Here is a 23,863-nt window from a genome sequence, read left to right as displayed (position 1 = left end):
GCAATTTTCCATACCATACCAACATTGTTCCATACCATACTTGATACATATTCCATACTTTCAAATACTTCAATATCATAAGTAAGTACTTTTTCTAGCATCTATATTATTGATATTTCGGATGTCATTATTGCTTAAACTAGCCATGATGCGAATCTAACTCCTGATAATAGTTTCACAGAGTTTGTTTTGGTGAGGTTTAGTTCACATTGGTGGGGTGCCGTGTACCTCTACTCTACAGCTTCCGCGAGCAAATTGAGATAATCAGCAGATTGTTATCTATGACCGTCCATAAAAGGGACTGGCAACATACGGCCCGCAACGAGATTTTGTCCGGCCCGCGGACAGTTTCCCGTCTTACATGATAATGTGGCCCGCGGCCCCAGTCTGCCGAGATTCCCCACTATACTTGCCTAAACGTCAAATTTTAGTGACCGCATGTTACCATAGGTCTGCGCACTGCGCAGCGTGCGAGAGTGGAGCTTACGGGTAAGTTCTTCGAAGCGAGAAGACTTGCATTATCGTCATTTACCATGTACTCAACCCTAATGAATTGATATCTTGGTACATTTTGGGTAAAGGGGCTTATCAAACGCTTTGAAATCTTAATTAGGGATTGCACTGTGAGTTAGTTGATCAGAGAGAAGCAGACATGGCGGCGCCTGTATGACAAATGCTGTTTTCAAATCCACATTGTATTTTCATTATCGGCGAGAAATGGCTTCGAAGTGACATTGCTGACGATAAAATACATTCAATAAATACGATTTATTCCTTGTATATAAGGGCGAATAATTTATCCATTCAGCAATCCGGTCCGTCAAGTACTTAATTTTCCTTTATCCGGCCCACGGACTAGAGAAGTTGCACGCCCCTGCTCCACAAGAATATCATCGCATTTCCGGTACATTGGCATGAGGCACATGCAAGTTTGAAGTAAATACTCATTATAAATACTCAATATAAGTACTCAATTATAATATAGGCGCACCCATAAAATATTCCAGCTGCAGGCGAAACTGCAGCGATCTGCAGCGATCTTCGTGATTATTAGTACAGTATTTGATTATGGGGTTAGTGTGGCGAGAGCGTTTGAAATATGACCAATAGGATATCTCGGTATGTAAATAGTATAAATGTGCGGATAATGTTTCAGAAGAAATGTAATTATCAATCACATTAAACATTAAGTACGTTGCATCACGATTGCTTGTAAGCTCTCGTCACTCAAGGAATGAGGTAGTTGGGGTAGCAACATTACCAATTAATGCGTCGCATGATAGACTATGCTCGGAGACGTCGTGTCTAGACTCAATAGAATATCGGATCAACATTACTGTTGCCATTATTACATCACAAAATCATGCCATTTCAAGTGCTCCTAAAACCGTTGCACTAGCGTGTATTTGATCCTACGCAGCGTTCAAAAGCGATCGTATTCCGTGAACAGCGAACAACGTACGCTTTATGAAGCTTGCACAGATCACGATAAAATGTATACCTAAAACACCAAAGTATGGAAGTATGGAGATGTCGTTCCATACCATAGATTAAAATCTTCCATTCCATACCATACTTGCATTGTTCCATATTCCATACCAAAATATCGATCCATACCATACCATACCATACCATACCATACCATACCATGCCCTGTTTAGATGTGACGTTAAATGTACTACGAAAGCTAGATTAGATACCCATCTTCGATGACAAAGATTATGAGTCGGCTATGTTTGTATTTTCAAGGAAAGTTGCTATTTCATTTCTCAGTTCCTACACTCGTGCAAGCATAGCTTCACGACTTAATACGCGAAAATGGCAGATATACAAGACATCGCCATATTGATGCTCTGCTTCTAGTAATATCTGAGGTAGGCTAACTGTCGGTGATTCAGTTTGTGAGACAAAATCAGCTTTCACCATTGTGTCCAAAACACTATTCAGGTTTGTTGTCTTGGCGTAAAATGTCTTCTCGTGAATTAAACTACTGATGACTAACCTACGGATGCTAGTTATCTGTAATGAAACAGGGAAAGTTTGAGATTTTGTCATTGCATCTGAGCAGAGGAACGGCACCTTTATTGTCGCACCCTATATGAGTGGCAAACCGTTAAAAAAGTATGGTATACCCTCGGTTGCGCGATACACCCGCTTGATACGCACTGGTCTACTCTACAGACATTCTCCATCTCCTACTTTTACTACGAGATAGGCTACTTGTCGACCGCCTTCGCCCCAGTTTTATGGCGTAACAATAGACTAATACGACGTAGGATACTTTATATCGTCGCAATGCCGCATTCTTTCCCAGCAGTGCTGCAGTGCAGATTGGAACTCATTACGAAACGGCGGGCCGTATTCTCGTGGTAACTAGTTATTTCGTCGCGGGCCGGACGATTTCGCTTGGCGGGCCGGATCCGGCCCGCGGGCCGTAGGTTGCCGACCCTTGGCATAGATCTTCTAAGTCAAATTGCAAAATGTCAGTATAGCGCTCCAGTGGTTCCACCCGAGTGGAGTGTATATGCTGCAGTTGAGCGGCATAGTCTCGAACAGCCTGTGCGGGAATAAAGTCCTCGAATGATGAAATACAGTATTTGGAAACAAACCCGAAGAGAGAACCCGCGATTCTTCGGTGCCGTTGATTTCTTCGACAATCTGCCGCAGAAACGTCGCGTATGCACGATTTTCATTTTTGCTCACGAGCGCCGCCATTATGGTCAAGGAATCAGAGATGCCACTCCTGGGTTTTTCCACCCAGATCTGGGTTTTTCGAGCATCACCTGGGTTTCTGGGTTTTTGTGCTTGAAATCTGGGTTTTTTTCAACATCATGTTCGTCAGGTCAATTTTACGGCGCAAAATTGATTGTTAGATTAGTAAGATCTTCTAATGTCGACGAATTCCACTGTGATTGAAACGGCAGAGTCCAAAGAGACCCTTTTACTATTAAAATGAGAGGTCTTGGCGTGATGCGATAGAGAGCTTCGTTAAATACTGACTACTAGGTCGCAGAAAGTCATGTTCACAGGGCAACTCTGATTTAGGACTTGAATGCTACCGGTAGCGCTGCAACAAATTCGTTGGCTGTCAGTAAATAGTATGTAACTGCTGTTAAGTATGCAATTTATGCACATGGAAAGACCAATTGTTGATCTAACTAATTTACCATGTTCAGATCAGAGCATATTCACTTTCAACGGGGACACTCAAAGAGAGACATTTTGGGCAACCGGGCAAGTTATTCAGAGTGAGAGGGGTTTGTTAAATGCAAATGTACTCTTGATTTCATGATTTGGCAGTTTCTTTTTCGACTAAATATCCCAGATAAAAGTGTTTGTCCCAGGTTTAATGAATGGAAAGCTAATTCCAATCTATCTGGTCAGCTAGCAGTCACTAGAACTACCCTACAATCATCCTCACCATAGATGGGGATTAGCATTGTTACTAACATTACGAATATATAAAACACTACGTATTGACACCCCATACCGAATGCCTGGTAGCAATGTGTCGAGAGGAAAACATCATATTCGATGGATTTGCTCATTAAACTGAGCAACATGCATATTATAGTATGGAAATGAGCCGTTGGGATTTCAATATCAAGGGCTAAAACTTCTTCTATGTCCGTATAACTGTCATTGATGACTCTCAATCATTGTTTTACAGCTATATCATAGAAATTTGAGTGAAATAGAGGATCTGGGTTTTTCTGGGTTTTTTTAACGTCCAAATCTGGGTTTTTCCAAAATATCTCAGTGGCATCTCTGCAAGGAATGGCGGTCGGTGAATCTTGCTTCGTGCGCGCAGATGGCAGTTTTGGAGTTCGTTTCGCTCTTTATCTCCGTGGGTTGTCGATATGATGCAGTTCAGGGTATCGATGCTAAATTAAGATAAATAGCATGTTTATTATTAGCATGGAATCTTTTTGTTAGCGAAAAACAGCCGATTTCAGCCGTTTTACGAAGTTTTTCGGTACTGGTTTGTGACAACTCACGAGAAGTCGAGAACATCAAGGCATATCAGCTTGACTTCTAAGATAATAATGGTGCATATATATTTGTAAAATGGCTGGTCATGACGGATATATTTATGTAATTTAAATTAGAGAATTTATTCCTGTAATACATTTTTATGTTTGATATGGACAGGTTGATTTCTTGCAAAGAACTTTTGCGATAAACAATCTATATATTATACTGTATTGCCTGTGAGATAACAGACATGAATGCAGATGCGGGATCGTAGACTGTGACAGGAAGATCACACTATGATTGTTGTGTTCTGAAATGCAACAACGACTAAGAAAGGCCATGAAACTCTTTTCACATGAAGAAATGGATATAAAAAATTAGATCTGTAGTCGGGTTGAATTTTGAAGTGAGTAAATTACCAGAAGTGTTTCAATCCGATCATACTCTCTCCTGTTCTATCGTGATAATGTTGCTATTGACTTTTGTCTAGATAACTGGAAATACACGTGTTTGTGGGGAGCATTTTAATGACGAGGATTATAGACTGAAGTCTTGCGGACGTCACTATTTGAAAATTGGGGCAGTTCCTGGGATATTCAAGTGGACGAAGTCAACAACACCATCAAGAAGGGTGTTTTACAGGCATCAGAGGTGAGATCAAAGTAAACTGACATGATATGAGGCTGCAAATTTCTTTCAATTCTTAACAATGACTGGTACATGGTAGATAGGTCTCTTATGTGTGAGAGATTCCAATATTATTTATAACTATTTCGCGAACTCGGCACATCAATTGGGTGGAAGGGAAAGTCCAATAACTACATGATACTGCCTTTCCAACTATATGTAGACTGTAGAATGCATTGCAGCCAAAAATATAACTTGCACAACTCAGTATCAGGAATTATGTCCAAGGTGTGCTTGGTCATTCTAGAACCGTGTAAAAGTATTTATGGTTATTATGATTAGTGCAGCAAAATCCCGAGTTCAATCCCAAGCTGCTGTATCACCTGAACAGCGACAAACATTATGACCGAACATTATTAGTGATATTCGTGTGTGGCAAGCTGACAGACATTTTATCCAATTCGGCTCATTTGTTATTCGCTCGGGTGATTGTTTACTTAAATTTTTTTCTGCACTTGGTTGTACCACCAGCACTAATTGTTTAGTAATAGGAACTCTATTACTTGAAAAACGTAGATGTACTTGAATAACTGCCATTGTTAGTTGATCGTAAATATACCGAAATATACCGTAAGTCCGTAACTATAACTGTTTTCATTTCTGTCGTCATGTTATTAATGCATCTAACTGTATTTGCAGTGGACATCATACTCCAGTAGAAATTCCTGGTCCAAGTAGCACTGATCAGATTCCACATCTACAACAGCCATTGCTGGATCACGCGTATTGTGAAGAAAAATCATCTAAAGCAAAGGAATAATTCAGGATTTATGTAACGAGCTGGAGAAGCTGATTTTGTGCACGATTCAAGGCATCATCCAATGATATATGTTTCTGTATTATTCTGGATTTTCAAGTTATGGTATTGGTTTTGAAGTTTTTGATATAGTCAATAGTCAATATAGTCATATAGTCATCAAAAGCTGCAACTGTTCCACTTTTATCAGCTGTTAAAAATTATCTCAGAAGTGGTATATTGAATAATTTCAAGCAAAGGCAAATTCAGAAACTCTGCAATTGCAAGACGAACTGTTTTCATTTGTTTGGCGGATTCACCAAGGCTTTGGAGTGAAAGACCTTGGTGTTCGATTCAACTTGCCAAATGCATCTGTTAGCGGGTTATCGATAACTTGGGCAAATTTTTCATATTTTACTCTTGGGAAATTGACAATTTGGGTGAATAGAGAGAAAATTAGAGAACATATGCCCTAATCCTTCAGATGAGGAAATTATGGTAGCACACACGTTAATAATGCTTGATTGGTATCGCGCCACATGGCCTTAGTGGCTACATACACACAAGCTTGATTGGTACCGCGCCACATGGCCAAAGTGGTTACATTAAGTCAAGTCTGCTTTATATCGCTAATCCTTTCATTTTTTATCTGCTCAATAAACAAAACAAGTAACATTCAACAGTTCTGTTGGGTATTGTATATTGACAAATTTATCCGCCATTTGCTAGGAGCTAGCCAGTTATGCACAAAGCTTATCCGGTACACAACTGGGAGTGAGCGGCTTGGTGTCCACCGTGGATAACAAAGTCTAAACCCAGATAAAATGAAAGATCTCCGGGTGGCCATGACCCTTTCATATCCTGCAAATGGGCAAGGTGTCCTTGACAGTTCTAGTTTTATCATCAGATTTCGAAATATCCTTGTCGATCATCGATGGTCCGTGTCGTTGTGGCTGGTCGATGAGGCACATCTGCACCTGGAACATGAAATACTGCAGCAGTATATGGTGCACTTGACAATCATCGAATTGGGGCAGTCAGGCAGTGCAACTGGGAACAATGACAGCAATTTTTAGTCATATTGTAAAGCTTCGTATTTGTTCGTTACTACACAATTCGTTGACTAGTTATTTGATTTTAGTTGCCCGCACAATTTTTTGATTTGACAATATGCAATATCAAGCATTGACCCCAACAACACTGCTGATACTGACATGCTCAAACTCATCAGGATCACAGATGATACTTGCAAAGTCACGAAGTCTAATTCTCAAAGCCAGTTAGGAGCCTATAATATGAGTGCTTGAATAAATCTACCAAGGACCTCTGCTAGTATAAATTACAACATGCCTCTAAAATCTCATATGCCAGATTCAGCGAATAATTTATAGCCTTTGCTATTTCCATTACCTCTCGATTCACTGGCAATCCTGTCTACGTCGGCAAAACTGAACTCTGGTAGATCCGTCAACAACTAAGAAAATACAAGCTCCATACATTGCTGTGTAAATTGTTACTGTTACTAGTGACATCAGAAGAGAAGTCAGCAGCAGTTCAGTTAAAGCAAAAATACAGTCCCACGCTAAGGCTTCTCAAACAGCTATAATGAAGAAGTAGGGTCTGGATTTCACTAGCAATGACATGAAATCAGGCATTAGTGGTTTTGCAATAACCAACAACTCATGCATTCGCAGTAACGAGCCGCCATATTTCTGCACACAATGATAGCCTTATGGAGGCAAAATTACGACCGCCATCCCTTCATAGGTGGCGCTAGAGCATTGAGAATCGTCCATTCCGGGAGATCTGTCTCGGTGATACCCCTGTGGCACTGTCAAGCTACCAGAGCTGGTCAGTGGTCAGTAACGAATAGGGCTGGGCACAATGATTCGAGTACTCGAATCTGAATCGAGTATTAATTTTAATGATTCGAGTCGAGTAGTAAAAGACGATTTTTTCGAGTACTAAATTATACGCTTCTCGCCACTGAAAGTTAATTTATGAATGAGAATTATAGTTTTGATACTAATTTTCACTGTTGAAGCGTTTAAACCTTGATTAGCCGTATCGTAGCATGCGAAATATCTAATACAAAGCTACGAAGGCTACTGGACGTAGCACATTTCCGAAATCATGATTATCCAACAACATTGTCATCAAGTGGAATGAATTCGGTTTGGTCGAAAAATACAAGAGTATCATTTATGAGAAGGATAACAGGCATTATATTCTTTGTGGCATAAAAGATACATATTTGCACTTTGACGTATTGTATTATGGTATGACGTCATAATGAGTGATACTCGATTACTCGACTCGACTCGAAGCATATTACGTGATTCAGAATCGAATCACTCAGGTACTCGATTTTGCCCAGCCCTAGTAACGAATTACTTCTGCTTATTCGAAGTATTCGAGTAGGTTATGCGCACTTTCACTATACTTCATCTAGTGGTTTTGATTTCAGAGTATTTCCATATCTACTTAACCATTAAATAGTTTATGAGTATGATGCCCGGCAAGGAAGTGAATGCATTACCGGTATATTGTTGATGTGCTGCTGAAATCGCTAATCGTCTACATTTATCCACGTAAGGTGAGAAAAAATTGCATTCTTATGTCAGCCTTGTATCATAGCGTGTGGGAGACTATCTGACATAATGTTGGCTACTGCTTCCGATTCCAGAAACAGCAGCACTGATGTTTTCCAAAGAGCGCACAGAACCGAGTTGAGAGCCTGCAAAAGCAAGACTCTCTGACTGGAAAGAAAACAGACTGTGCCACGAGAACATATCATTCCAGATGAAGCAGGTATGGCCGAATATTTCTAATGTGTACATTTGAGATATTAATCACAACAGGAACAGCTTTCGTCGTGGGTAGGAAAGTATACCAGACCCTGATAATGATCATAACTACTTTCAATCCAGACTGGAATCGGTGGTTGTTTTCGACAACATGTTGTGCGTGACGGACGGACTTTCGCGTGATTGGGAAATTTCATCCGCGTGACGGAAATATCTTTTGCTCCGATTCGATACTGAATTACTTATTAAATGACACAATGTGCTAAAATAGAACTGGTATACGCCGGACTAGGGTTACGCCGTATATTCGCTGTTGCACGAATGCCACGCTTGCTTGTGTTCATTGTAAAGCGCAAACGCCTTATTCTGGATCTGGACTCTAGTATCGCTTTGTGACGTCAGCATAATTCCTTAATCGGCGTGATCAGATATAAATGCTCGCGTGACGTTGCGCGTGCCGTTGCCACCGATTCCACTCTGGCTTTCAATTGATATTTCATGATTCCACCGCATCTGGTAAAGGGATTGATATTGCAGCTGACATAAGTACAAATTTTGTAATGAATCATAGTGAAATCTTCCAAACTCGTGGCAGAATGATTCTATTTTTTTACTAAAATCAATCGATGTGATTTTAATTATCATATCTAGCTTGTCAGGCCATATTTCACACCATTTGTTGAATTTAGACGAATGTTCCATATCCCTTATTGACCGAATGTTTGGAATTTCATGCCGGTATATTTTGACTATGATATGATACTGCAGGGATTCTCAAATAGCGGGCTTTGATCCGATGTTCAGTCGTGTTGGACCTTCCAGTTTAAGTCGCAAAATAGTGTGTATTTACTGTAAATGTAAGCATCGGATCAGTGTCATGATGCACTTTTCAAACCTAAAATTGATGGCGCACTACTATAGATTATTGAATAGTATATTCATATTGAAATGAACCCGAATATTTTCAGCTGACACTCGTCAGGGGTAATCGTCAGCAACTAGTAGGGAATTGGAAAGAACATTGTTAATATACATACAAATATTCGGGTTCATTTCAATATGAATATACTATTCAATTGTATACTGAAGTTCTGTACCTCCAAGAAGCTCTTTAAATAGTATAGAATTCAGTGCTCTTCAACCTTTTTCGACGTGGTACACCCTTTTAACGTTTGCTCAAAACTCGTACACCCCTGTTCATTAGGGGTCTTCAAAAATGACTTTTTTTTCTCAAATCGTACTGGCTACTTGATAAAATTGTTAGGTTACCTAACTTAAGCCTACACACCAAATTTGGCTCAATTCCAACCGGTAGCCGCATTGCTACGGGAGAAGAAAGTTTCTATTTATTATATGAAATAAATAACGAAAAATTTGAAATTTTACTGTTCACCCATGAAAGTATTAGGTTGTCTATAAAAACAATGTTCTTCAAATTTGGTTCAATTCCGGCCAGTAGAAGCGGAGTTATTGCCGTCAAAAAATTTGGATTTGAATAAAATAGTATTTGGTCACAGAGTGTATTCGCAGCCAGTTAAGCCGCCCGCCACGCAAATTGGAATTTATTTCGTGTCAGCCCCAAAACAGCATGACATTACGAACGACAATCAACCTAAATGTAACAGTATTGGGGAGAGAGTAGGTAAAGTTACTGCTGCAGAAGCGGTAATTCAGATCAGCGATGATAGCAGGCGCACCAGCCTACTGCGTATCAGGCCTGCCCCACACCACACACAGTCGATAGTAGCACTTGGGCTGCAAGAGATGTCAGTAACCTCAGATCGTATGCCGCTATACACAGTCTATTGTCGCTAATTTGCATCACTAATAACAAAATACTAAATTGCAAATGTATGGCGAAATATTGGACATAAAATCGGCATTTTAAAACAAAAGGTTTTCGATTTCAACATGGAAGCTGTTTCGACCCTGGCTGGCTACGTCACTTCATTTATGTGCATTGCGGTATTTATTAACGTCGGGTAGGAAGTACCGATTCAAGAAGTCTGAGCTATCGCGGCGGTTCCCTCAAAAATCACTAAAAGACAAATGACTAGCTGAAAACATGTTTGTTAACTGCATACTTTCCAACACCAAACGGATCCATTGGTCTATTGCCGACAGCTAAATGAATAGGAGAAATGCTTATGACATCACAATCAAGCGGTGTACAGTATTACACTTGAGATTAGAGCCCGACCGATTATCGGCTCGCCGATAATATCGAGTCGATATCACGCTTGGAGAGAAATATCGGTATCGGCCATTGAAGGTAAAAAAATATCGGCCATTTTCGTGACGTCACAACATGGTAGCAGGGAGTCAAGAGAAGTCGGTGAAAGACGTGAGGACGGTCAATTATAAAAATAAATGGCCAAGCTGCGTATAGTGCATACTGCATACAGGGCAGTAGGCGTGTCTATCTGAATATTATAGATAACTAACCACCGTTATGCCCCACTGACTTCGTGGGAATCCCCCTTCAGTAATCGATCAGCAAAGACAGAGAGCAGCTGGATGGATAGTTGTCTGCAGAAGATTTCAATCAGTAAGAGAAATGAGAACTTCAATCATGCTGGACTGACCCTCGTAATGATAGAGAAAAGCGTCGCGTCGAAACATTTCCCGGTTCGGTACCAACAGAGCTAATTATACCAGTAAGGTATGAAGTCGTCTGACTGAGGCCTGCGGCTGCGGAGCCACCATGATACACTACAAAAAAAAATTAGACAAATTGGTCTCAAAATTAGACAAATTTGGTCTCAAATTTAAGAAATGAGGATGATTTGGTCTCATTTTACCACCCACTCACCATAAATGCTATTTTCGACTCAGACAACCATATATATATTGATCTGAATAGTACACGTGAGTAGTAAGTGGCATGTACCTTGTAAGTACCTTGTAAACTTAGTACAGGATCATCTCAACACTGCAATTTCTGGTCTCTCTCATCCTTCCCCTCCTCCGCTCAGACCCCTAACATTGAAAAGGATGCCCCCAAGGCACTGCTACCATTTTCGATCAATTTCTGGCTTACTTTTGAGACATAAAGTACTCGGTAAGACTAATTGGTCTTTAAGACATTTTTTCATAAAAAGTCACTTTAAGATAATAAGATAAAAAATGTCTTATTTTTTTTTGTAGTGTAGGAAATATGCGAGCATAGAGGGCAAGAAAATCAAGAAAACGTGGAGTAAAGCCAGTAATTGATACGAAAATTTTTGATTCCAAGATGACATTGGCCAATTCTGACAAAAGAGTGTAAAATATTGATCAATTGATTGTTGAAATGCTGGTCAAAGGCCCATGGGGATGGGTGGAGCAGTTGCAGACGTGGACAATTTGAGTTCTTTTGCACATTCTCATCAGCTATTTGTTAATGATGTGCTGAAGGCTCCAGGGGTCAGAAGAATATCAATATCAATATTTGGTTAAACCATTGAAGGAAAGATCCCCTGCAAGGGAGCGGTGGAACCGAAATGAAGAAAGATTTCCTGCTGTGCCACTAACTATGCTACCAAGTGAAAGGCTGCTCACTGTGTTTAGTACTATATACATCATCTATGGAAGACCACAGAAGTTCACTCCTTGGAGAAAGGGCCGAGAAATTGTGCTTCGTGAACTGTAATCTGCAACTGCTGGATAGGTGCTTTTGATACATTTTTATAGTTCCTTGATCATTTATTTCATGTTCAAGCATATCAATGGCTGTAAAGTTGTTGAAAAAGAAATGCTCTGAGGTTTTAAATATGGGCCTTGAGCTAGATTCCATATCTTTTGAATATCGGCTGAATATATCGGTGTTATCGATGGAGGTACTGGATATCGGTCTTATCGGTATCAGCTCAGAAATCCAATATCGGTCGGGCTCTACTTGAGATAACATCGTACCATATTGCTCATTAACCTGTGCTATAACCTGTAATGGCCCATAAACCTGCCTTTGTGATAGCTAGCCATCGGCTCATTGTAATTCGGATCTCGTACACCCCTGTACACCCCATCCGAGTGGTACACCCTTTGCAAATTCTGGTACACCACAGGGTGTACGACAACCCCGGTTGAAGAGCACTGGTATAGATTACCAGTATTTTGTGACATTGTGAGAGTTTAACAACTACAGAGTATTTTTTCATGCTTCATGTGATTTTCATGCCTCCAAAATTCGAGTCGTATCATTATGATATGATACTCCAGGTATTCTCAAATAGTTGGCGTTGTTCCAAATTTGAGTTCTGTTGAACCTTCCATTTAAAGTCATTACATATTTTGTATTTACTGTAAATGTAAGCATCGACTCGATGTTATGATAAAATTTGCGAACCTCCGATTGATAGCGCACTGATGTAGATTCAGCATTTTTGTGAGACTTAAGCAACTGCAGACTGTTTTTTTTAATGCTTCGCGTGACAGTCGTAGGCCTATACCCAAAATTTATTTGTATAGGCTGATAACAATGTGCGTGTCAGAGAAACGTTTTAGGGTAGGCCTACTCACATGTCTCGCAGCGTTCTTTACATAATCGTCAATTGCAATACAAACTGTTTGCTTTTGTTTGTAAAGCCATCCAACTTTGAATAGTAAAATGTTGGGAGTCTTGAAATCAAACTTTGAAAGGTGCACTTTGAGAAGATTTCAGAATTTGTCAAATTATACAAAATTTCTCAGCAAATTCTTTGACATATTTCATCTATTGGGACTTGATCAACGTAAAACAATTGGTAATTATTTTATACAATATATTGCATTTGTAGTTGAAGTATAATAATAATTCTGATGTTTACCGCACTTGTAACGATTCACGGCCATTACTGGAATAATTAGAATGATGTAACTTTCAAATTGTCATGCATTTTGCAACAACATTGTTCTCAATATTCAAGGTGCTGACAATTAGAGGAAGAATCACCCTTAAGCCGGGACTTCACGGTCTGTAAATGCGTCCAACTGTTTTCTCCTCAACGGGACGCGACAGAGAAGAGGAACAAAGAGAAATAAGGAGCGGAAATAGCAAGAGTGTGACAAGTCGCGTCCGTTCGCTTTAATGCGTGTTTCCATCCACGAAGTGCTAAATAGTAGATGGGAAAACGAATGGGGCGTTTGGTTAGCGCTTAGATAAGGTTGCACTGGTTGACTCCGGCGCTGTATTTGCTAAATGTTGCGGTGAAATAGGGGTGATGTCATTTGGTATCAATATTGATGATTAAAAGACCATTTTTTTGTGGTCATGGATTTGTTCGGCTAGTATGCAGTACTTTCTGATGATCACTTCCTGGGCATTTGTTCTCCAACCCCTCATGATAGTTATTCTGCTTCTAGTAAGACTGTCGACTGAGTATCACTGCACCCTAGGAAACTGCACCAATTCTCATTTTATGTCTTGTTGGTTATCTTGCTGTCAATTCTAATAATTTGTTTATGTTTATACCAGTGCAGCCACTCAAATGTTTTGTTCTCTGTACACAATATTGTTAGGTCTTCAGCTTTCCAGGCGTAGTATCATTCCACTTTCTAGACTTGAGTATCTCTTCAACCTAATCCACGTGCACTGTGCCATAACTGATACATAAACCTTTCTGCCACTAAATCCATGCAATCCGCTGACCTCGGTATCTACTTCCGTACTTTTTGATAATATGTTGAAATTTTGGTGCTCTTGGTTCGGTCTATTGACTATATAGTCAACTTTTCATGTGCTGTATCCTAATACATAGGAGCCGAGTTACGGGGTGGCACAGCCATCCCATGACACAAATATGGGGTGGCGGCCACCCCATGCAACATGCTTAAACGCCCACCGTCTACGCTGTCAATTAGCGAGTCCGTGTTATCGCGTAAATACCAACTATTTAGCATTAACCGATACGCTCGTCAATAATTGAATACTTGCTTAAAACGCCCCAATAAATTGTAATCCGTGATTAGTAATCACTAATCCCTAATCATACAATCGAAGCGACCTCGTTGGCGGCGTCGATTTCGACACGCTTGCGCTGAGAAGCACCAGCTTCTCTCTTGACCAGACATAAACGAATTCAAACTTTACTTCTCTCAAATAAGTTGTATTTGCACGCATATTCGTTTACAAAATAATTCTTGAGTTAGTTTCGTGATAGTCTTTTTAATTGGAGGGCGATCGCGAAATAGGAAAGTGTGTTTGTGTATGTCTGCGAAGAGAAAGTCATTCCTGCGCAAAGTGCGCATATTCATTACTCTAACAAGGCTTTGCTAACTTTTATCGGGAAATGCAGCAATGCAGCTCACACGTCGTTATAATGAGCAAACAATTGTCACGATGTCAGACTCGGAATCTCATTGTGCTGTACGCAAGTGGAGGAATTACTGATTAGATGCGCGATTTCTCGTTTGCTATCATCTGTAGGCTACTAATTCTTGTCTGCTTCATACATTCGTATTCCCTCGATGTCACTCGTCATTGTTTTATTTTCTATTAATACTGTGCATTGTGCAGTACATGGCGTTGAATTACGTTGTCAAATATTGATGCAATAAGAGATTCTCTATGGCGCAAATTCTGAATTTATTCGATTAGTTTTAGCGGGAACGTTCTATGTCCCAATAAACTTCATTGCTGGACGGACTCTATCGGGCGCAACCATATCGCGGATCGAATCTCAAACCATCAGGATTTGTATTCCCATTAATAAGGTTGCGGCATGCGCCCATATTGCTCTTGCCGTAATAACACCTCGATAATTAAAATCACACCAATTCACGATCAAATTCGACTGGATGATCGGGACCTACGTCGGCCGTAGGCCCCGGGCTGATATTAACCAGCGCGTTGTCGGTATTATAGCACTACGAGCGTAGCCAGTGAGTTTCTCATTCAAAACTAAAAATCCCGTCCTTTTGAAATGTCTATTCACAATTCGTATTATCGACGCTGCATAATGCAAATTAGCGAGAATCATTTGTATGCGAAACGGGTCGTCGATACCTCATGTGAACTATCGTAGGTGGTTTGATTTAGCGCGTCCGCATGCAAGCCCGCTACAGTCCGCAAATACACTTTCGCCAAACAGAAACAATCTCCGAGAGTAATATTGTTTGTGTTTATGTATCTTTTTGATTAAAACTCATGCCCGCTTCGAAACAAATTGTGCTCGTTGCCATTGCCACATGCCACCTCATTTTGTCGCTTGCGTCTTATATTCTCTGTATTACTTTTCATTCAGTGTGCATGTCTCTTATTTACTTCGCCTAGGCCAGTGGTTCCCAACCTTTTTCGGCTCGTGGACCCCTTGGCCGATAATTGAGCCGAAATTCCCCCCCCCCCCCCCCCCCCCGTAAGAAAAAGTTGCCCGGTTACTAAAATAGTGCTTTTTAACGCACAGCCATTTCTCGACTGAGTACTATATATGCCAAAACGTATTCAGATATGCCCTAACTACGTTGAATGTGGACCGCATTACACTTTCCTAAAGTACCGCTGACTACTTCCATATCATTCCATATAATTAGACACTAGATGTATTGTTATCAGTGGTGGCTTTTGGTGTGGGCGGTCGCCCAGGGGCCATTGGTCGAAGGATCCCCCATCTTTGGTTTAAGTGATTTTTCAAGGATTATAGCGAATAAACGTGGGAATCCGTGTACCAATCAGGAAAATGGCTCCGTACAGATGGGTCAATCATCAAATCTCTGCATTTGTTAAAAAAGTTCCATAACCCGATAATCAAACCTTGACGTAATGTGTTGGCTTATTACTAATGTCACCCGATAGCTTGCCAAATAAATGTGGTCTATTAGCCTGCAGCAGTTGTATCGCTGTATTATTATTTCACGCTACATGCCATACATATTCAACATGAAGACATGATATATATTTAACTGGGTCACTTATTTTATAATTTTACAATGTATAATAAAAGAAGGCTCAAGAGCTACAACAATTCAACATTAAAGCCTGCTTCAAAACCGTGTTACAGTGTCATACACGTGAGTGACGTAATTCCGGTCCATATGGCGCATTAATTTAAATTGGTAATAATAGAAGCGAGGGGGTCTGGGGGTGAAGTCCCCGAAAAGCTGCGATTACATATTTATGGGGTCCCCTGGAAGTATCGCCCAGGACCCCCCCAATAGCAGGGCCCCGACTGATTGTTATCAAAAATGTTTTTAAATCAATAGAAATTGGGTCATCACTTTCCGTTGTGGTAAAATTACTCTAAATTTAGCCTGTTTTTTACTGGTGTAGTAGCTCCTGACTGCAAATAAATCACCAAAGTCGCTTTTGTGATGGCCTTGAGTTGAATCAATGAATTTCGTGTTTTTCACGTTAGCAGCTATGTTGCCTTAAAAAAGGTAAACATTTTCCCCAACGGCCTTTTTGTACTGAATTCTCCCCGACTTTTCCCTGCTTGGTAGCAATTTGGTCGAAAGGTTATCGCGGGCCCAACGACATCGTCTCACGGGCCTCACTTTTTCAAGGGGTTGAAGATTATAGAGGCATATAAATATATATATAGCTAAGAATCCGCCAAAAGAGACCTTCAAATAACTAGTTTTATACTTCGCAGTTCTAACATAAAAGTCGAAAAATGTTGCGAACCCAGTGTATCTTGCGTTACAACGCTAAAGCCAAATTCCCCCCTAAAAGTTTCGAAATCCCCCCCCCCCCCCGCGGTTGGGAACCACTGGCCTAGGCTAAGGTGGGTGTCTGATGTTAATGGTTACTCCAAGTTGTTTCGACACCTTCCTATCTTTTCATTGTATCGCAGTCTTGTGATGTTTTGATACGATGAAAATATTAATAAACCTGATTGATTGATTGCCGAATCTGGGTATTTAGGTATGACTCGCGCACCCTGTAATTGTAATTATTACGGATTTGCTGCATGTCTGTACAATTTCGGTATCAGCGCAACCTTGCCAGCCGATTGTACAGTCCGATAGAATTGTTCACTACTATGTATTTCGCACAGCGTACTGATACTGATTTCAGCAAACTAACGATCGTTATGAGATGTAAGAATTCGACCTCATTATTGGAAATTTAAGATTTCATCGCGCACTCTGAGAAACACATATCGCGATTTGACGACCAAATATACTTTCACCTAATACAAATTAAAGTGCGATATTGGCATCGATGAGGGCCGCAAGCCGCGTTTAAAATATTTGTGAACCAGTTTTGTGATAAATATTCTCTGAGCGCAAAGTTGAACAGTGTTTTATTGTGTGGGCCCCATAGTTGGAATTTATTCCAGTGCCCATAATATTAATCCTGCTATGATTTGCGAACGTAAATCGGGAAATGCAGCAATGCAGTCAAAATCGATATTTCAATCAGCAACCAATTGTTGCGATGCGAGCTACTCAATACTAAGTAAAAACCCATTGTGTTGGCGGCAAGGGATAATTACCAGGGATGGTGTGAACCTCTGAAAGGTTCAGGTTCGTGTGAACGCGAACCTTTTTGAAAGGTTCTGTGTGAACGCGAACGTGAACCTCGTGACGTCATATAGCTAATTCCAACCCTATCTTTCAATGAAGTGATAGCCTATATTAATGTACACAATACCTAGCGACGACTCGGGCCACATAATGCCACAATGCTGAAGTACATTTTGGCGTTTTAAACGTCGCTAAATGTATCAACTGAGGCAATCAAATGATATAATACTCCCATAAAATCAATATCATCCTTCGCTTTGCCAATAATTTCGAAGAGGAGTTGCCAGGGAATATAAGCTTACGCCTTAACGGTCTTGACCAGACCGGACAATGTATTCGGTGTATGAGTATTGCTACAATGATATTGGGCAGAGTGTAAAACAGGTTTTTATACTTGCTACCGATATTAGGCTACCACAAAAGTTATACAGCTGTAGCTAACACCTCAATCGCACGGATTTGGTTTTAATGATACAGTAAACATATGATGTGAAGATAGACACCGTACGCTAGCTAGATTTGTACATCAAAAAACGATATCATTCTTATTGATTGGTTGAATAAGCATCATTCCCTCTCTATATGTTATGTATGTCGCCCGTGATGTTGTGTGATTGCGGGTTGGCTCACATAAGAGAGTCACTAAATATTCACAAACGGAAAGTTAGATATTTCGAGCAAAATTTTTGTAACAAAGCAAGTAAAATCTTTAAGATTGTAAAGGTGCATGCTCGTTTTGAGTTGGTTTTTTATGCTGCCGGCGTCATTCATAGAGTGGCCCGCAGTTGAAATGCAATAAATTCGATCCAAAGATGTCAATATGAAGTGAAAATTTTAATATATGAAAAAGGTTCACAGTGCAGAACCTAACAAGGTTCTGTTGTGAACGCGAACCTCTAAATTCCCGAGGTTCACACACAGAACGCGAACGTGAACCTCGCGTTCACACCATCCCTAATAATTACTGATTGACCGCACGCGTTTGTAATCATACTTCTTGTCTGTCTTTCGTGTTCCAGAATTGTTGCGCCATGTTACTGCTCAGTCCAGCGATGAATGCCGAGCGCTCGGCAATCAATAACCTAATTTCGTAATGATCTCAGCGGGAGATCGCGTCGCATGCACATTGCACAGTTGCACACGCACAGACGAATCTCGCTAATTGATCGGGGCCGCGCGTAACACTGCTAATACGACATTATGAATTGCAACTGAATGTTAGCATCAGAATGGTAATTTCAAAAGGACGGGCTTTTGTGTTTCAAAAGGAGGGGTTTCGACACCTCCCTGGCTACGCGCCTGCCGCCACCCCATGCAAAAATAAAAGTCGGCGCCTATGTCCTAATATGTATCATTTTTTTCATTGTAAGCTGCATTTTTTGTCATAGTAACTGTAATATTTTGTATCTGCTTACACTTGAATGCAATTTTATAACTCATTGCCAGAAATATTATCCACTCAGTTATGTTTCTTAATCCTCATTTTATTGTATTGTTAGTTGTCTTGGCTTTTCAATAATGTCAATTCTAATTTATTTTCGCTTCTCCAACTCATTGCGTGTTATTATGTTTTATGATCTTTATATAATACAAGGTAATGGGTAGTGGATACCATTGCATATGTGACGGCATGCTATTATAATCAGGTATGCCTAAATAGGTGAAGCAGGAAGCAGTGTGTCAGGGTGGTCTTTTGACCAGCAGATCTACATCCCGCGCGCTGATGAGAAAACGCTGTAGTATCTGCGTAATATGTACAATTGTACATTATTAAAATACATAGAAAAGACATTAAATTGAGTCGACACAAAATTCCACTTACTACTAACCCGCCGAACTCTCATATCTACCAAATCAGAATAGCTTTTCTACATCTCCGGTCTAAAAATTGTTTGCTGGGATGTTTTGGTTCAAAATTTTGCCACTTGCAATTCTTTTCGCGCTACGTGCGATTTAGAGTCACATGTTGATGGATATGGATTTTAATATATGTATCCATCCCTCGCAAAAAATACAATAAAAATTTTCGTGCATTGCGCGATTCCATTGCGACTTTATTTTTCGGATGGAACATAGTAGAGCCCTTTGCAATCTGAGGACAACAATGCAGATAGTTGAAGCAGAGGAAAATGATGCGCCCCACACATAGATACCAACTTCGAATCGTGTGCTCCTCACGAAAGAACTTTGTTTCTGGTATACTTGGGTGATTATAACATCTTTCCAATACACCGACAATCATGATGAGAGGTCAAGAACTAACAGCATTCAAAAAAGTAACTATTAATAAGAATTGGCACACCCGAATATACACCATAGTTTATGCATAGCCTTTATAAGGCTATGGTTTATGACTTGCCCAAAATTTCGAAATCACCCTCTCCATCAATTCTGCATAGGCTGAGAAGGGATCAATATTCGAAAGTAATATGTGAAACTACAAATATTAATAACGAAATTCATTATTGAATTCGAAATATTAGAATCACAGGAACTATTCATAACATGACTACTCGCGATTTCAGTGCGCATAGTAAACTAATATTAATAAATTGATTAGTCCGGAGTTCACTGGAAATACACATGGACAGTTTAACATGGCTATGTGGCGTCCAGTCGATTACGACTGTGCACCTAAATGCGGCCGTAGGCTAAATAAGTAATCGAAATGTGGTCAAGAATAACAAAAGGTTGGTCACCCCTGCTTCAGTGTTTATATAGTTAAAAAAAGTTGTTCTCAGTCTGAGGCTTGCTTATTATAAGTAGGCTATATATAGGCCTACGTACCAGGTGTTTTCGAACTTATCACTGTCACCACCACATATACAGTCAACTCTGGTCACATGGGCGAGGAGGGGATAAAACTTTTATTGGTAATATAGTAATGAAACAATATTATTGACGGAATTCATTTATAAGTTCAACAATTTTTGGCACCTGGCGCCACCATGAACCAGATACCAGAAATCCACTCCTGTATGCAATCGACAGGCCAATCGTTGCTAGTGTGACGTCATACTGAAATACATTTTGTTCCCACTTTTTTAAACCCACTAGTAGAGGATAAATAGTGTCCGGAATTTGAGTCACGAAAATATGGCAACCCTACGATACACGTGCTAATTTTTTTACATGAGACAACGATGTAAGGTTGAATAAGCATCATTTGTGGACTGTCTACATAGATTGCATATCGTTCTGGATGTTTTGTAATAGCGGCTCAAGCTCACAGAATGGGGTTGCTAAATATTCACAAACCTAAAGCTGAATATTTCGAGCAAACTTTTACCACACAGCTAGTAAAATTTTTGTGATTGTCAAAGTGTAAGCTCGCTGAGTGTTGATTTTGTTTGCTGCCATGCAGCGCCATGCATAGAGTGGTGCGAAGTTGCAATGCAAAGAATTTCAGCCAAAGATGTTGTTATAAGGACGTGGAAAATTGTAATATAGGGAATAGGTTCGCAGTGCAGAACCTACCAAGGTTCATTTATGTGTAGGCTTTGCTCTGTGTATACTGTATACGTTTGTGGTGCGGTAAAAACTATTTAGCCTTAAGGCGATAAATTATGCCGCATGCCTATGAATCTTTATGCATTTTTATATTGACACATACGCAATCTGTCGAGTGGATTCAGATAATTCGCTTATCTTTTAGTATTTCTAGTATTCCTGACAGCATTTTCTCGGCCTACGGAGTGTGTTATTCAAAATTCAGATGTTTATTGTATAAGGTTTACGCGTTCCGGAAATGATGATCTCTACGGCACGTGATTTGCTCATAGAAACGCTTGTGGCAGAATGCTTCATTGAGAAAGGTCATTTAAATGTGACTACATTATGAGATGCATAGCAACATGTAGAAGACATAATTGTATTGATACTAGATACCCAGTTACACCATTCATCTGCTAGGGATAGCCAGGGCTTGTTTACCCAGAAGGTTTGTGACTGACAGAGAGATATAAATAAATAAATAAATAAAAAATTCAAACAGCGGGAAATGCATCCATATTCATAGAGAATTTCAGATCACCCTAGATATGATAGATTACCACAGGAAGTAAACAGGTGACATGCATCCCTACATAGCATATACAGCTTAAGTACCAAACAATAGCCTAAACCAGTGGTTCTCAACCTTTTTCACCTCGCGGACCGGTAAAATTTCAAAAAATGTGTGGCGGACCGGTGCACTTCGAAAATTGAAATGAAGCCAGAAAGTAAAGTAGCCTATGCAACTGTTTTGTGCAATCATATGGTGCTAGACTCAGTGGTTCTCAACCTTTTTGGCTTCGCGGACCCCTTTTGACCGTCACGGACCCTCGCGGACCCCCTCAAGTTTCAGTTCAATTTTAGCCTTATTATGGTGCAACCTTCATATCTTTCTTGTGCAAATATGGACTGTAGGCTTGTGATAAACACCAAAATAATGATTTTTCTTGAAAATAACATCATACTATTTATGTAGAAATTGGTTGACTTTTATTTATTCAAAGCTAATTTTGCTGCTGTATTTCTTGAAGTACGTGGTCGTGTCTAGAAAATCCACTTCTTCGTTTTGATATGAACGAGTAGTACCGAAAACCATTTCCGCAAAGATAGATGGAGGCTAATGCAATATTAACGCATAACGCTTCCGACGATACTTTTGGTGTGATCGTAACATTTATGGCGCCAAAATGAAGAAATATATATTTTATGAACATATCACGTCCAGCATCTAGCGCAGCGACGGGCAACAAACGGACCCCGGGTCGGATTGGGCCCGCGACGGCATTTTGATCGGCCCGCAGAGAGTTTCTACCGTCAAAGTGAAATCCTAATCTACAAGTATAGACAAATTTTATGCGCCAAATAATGAATGCAAGTTTTCCAACGTGAGAAGGACGGTCATGAAACGACTTGTTCTGTTCGGGTTTACATATATATTTACGAGCAATCATTTTCGACCATGAACAATTGAACATTAGCATGACAAGGCTGCATATCAATATAACTGGTCATATGAGTTTCAGGGTTGGAGCGTAATTCTTTGATAGCAACGAAACACTACTTGTTCATAAAAAAACAGCCTTGTCGATATAGGGCATCCACAATAAGAATGCGCCAAATCTGATAGCCGAGCTTTAAGAGTAGGTTAGCAGGTTGTCCGATTTATGACGAGTGTCAGCCGAAAATATTCGGGTTAATTTCAATATGAATATACTATTTAATTGTATATTGAAGTTCTGTACCTCCAAGAAGCTGTTCAAATAGTGGTTATGTATATCATAGGACAAAACGGATTTCGTGGTGAGGTTTCAATCCCTGCATTGGGGCAAATTAGGGACATGCTTCGGAATTTTTTATTTTAAACGACTGTACACTAATTTGATGCGACTGACAACTTCAAATCGAGAAGGTTTCGCAGACATTACGAAGTCACCCTGATTGACGTTACTATTTCCATATTTTTTCACATACCCCAATAAAACGTCTCTAGACAGCAATGTGTTTGTATCTGCAGGTTAATGGAAAATTGGCAATGAAAATGAATTTCCACATTGCGATAGTTCATGTCAGACAATTATTATGATGATATGAGTCATGAGGTTTTAACAGTTATGGTGCGAAACTGCCTCATGCTTTCTCAAATGAGAAAATAAAATAAAAATTAGGTTATTAACCATTTTAAAAATTTAGAGGTCTCGCGGACCCCCTGAAATTGCTTCGCGGACCCCTAGGGGTCCGCGGACCCCCGGTTGAGAACCGCTGTAGCTAGAGAATGACATTTAAAGGGCTTTGATCGTAATTAATTATCCTCATGATAGCATCCATGTGATTTTATGGTAGTCAGTTTGCTGACTCGAGGTAAAAGTGCGTTATCCAGATAAACGTGCTACCGCCGAGAGTCGTGTACAGTCTTTCGCGCCGAAGGCCGTGGGTTTAACCGACCACGCCAACTCGAACCAAGCACCTTGCCGTGCTGCCTTAGCCTACTCATTACCGACTTCAATCAGACGCATACGCTACTCTTGGCAACTACGAATACAATGTGTGCCGCAGGAAAACGCCTTGCCGCAACTATACCGGAAATCCGGGCCGCAAAAGCCCTTCGTTAGCCCACCCAAAAAAACGTTGGTGTTGGTCGCCCTCGGGGAGATAAGTCAAACTTCCGGCGATTCACCCCCAGACCCTACAGTTCGGTGAATGTTTTCATCTGTACTTGTGAGCACATTCATTCTACTCGGTGTAA

At 40.2% G+C, this 23,863-nt stretch overlaps 1 protein-coding gene and 2 long non-coding RNA genes across 4 annotated transcripts in view; 2 read left to right on the top strand and 1 right to left on the bottom strand.

Moving 5' to 3' along the window:
• Positions 1-23,863, bottom strand: part of LOC145435525 (uncharacterized) — a 349,573-nt gene that overhangs the window by 75,937 nt on the left and 249,773 nt on the right. The gene's annotated exons all lie outside the window — the stretch shown is intronic.
• On the top strand, positions 2,725-4,793 carry LOC145435555 (uncharacterized). The gene is made up of 2 exons (XR_013913888.1): positions 2,725-4,381; positions 4,466-4,793. It is a non-coding gene; the product is annotated as an uncharacterized LOC145435555 (long non-coding RNA).
• LOC145435564 (uncharacterized) lies at positions 7,786-13,993 on the top strand. 2 transcript variants are annotated; one of them, XR_013913894.1, is made up of 3 exons: positions 7,786-7,994; positions 8,085-8,209; positions 13,092-13,993. It is a non-coding gene; the product is annotated as an uncharacterized LOC145435564 (long non-coding RNA). The 2 variants fall into 2 exon arrangements; XR_013913893.1 differs by having other exon boundaries at positions 7,786-8,209.

This window comes from Botryllus schlosseri, chromosome 1 (genome assembly GCF_051294905.1).
Source record: "Botryllus schlosseri isolate E-star chromosome 1, Bs_hap1, whole genome shotgun sequence".
Lineage (NCBI taxonomy): Eukaryota > Metazoa > Chordata > Ascidiacea > Stolidobranchia > Styelidae > Botryllus > Botryllus schlosseri.
Note: the sequence above shows the minus strand (reverse complement) of the source record. Positions and strands in the feature narration are given on the sequence as shown.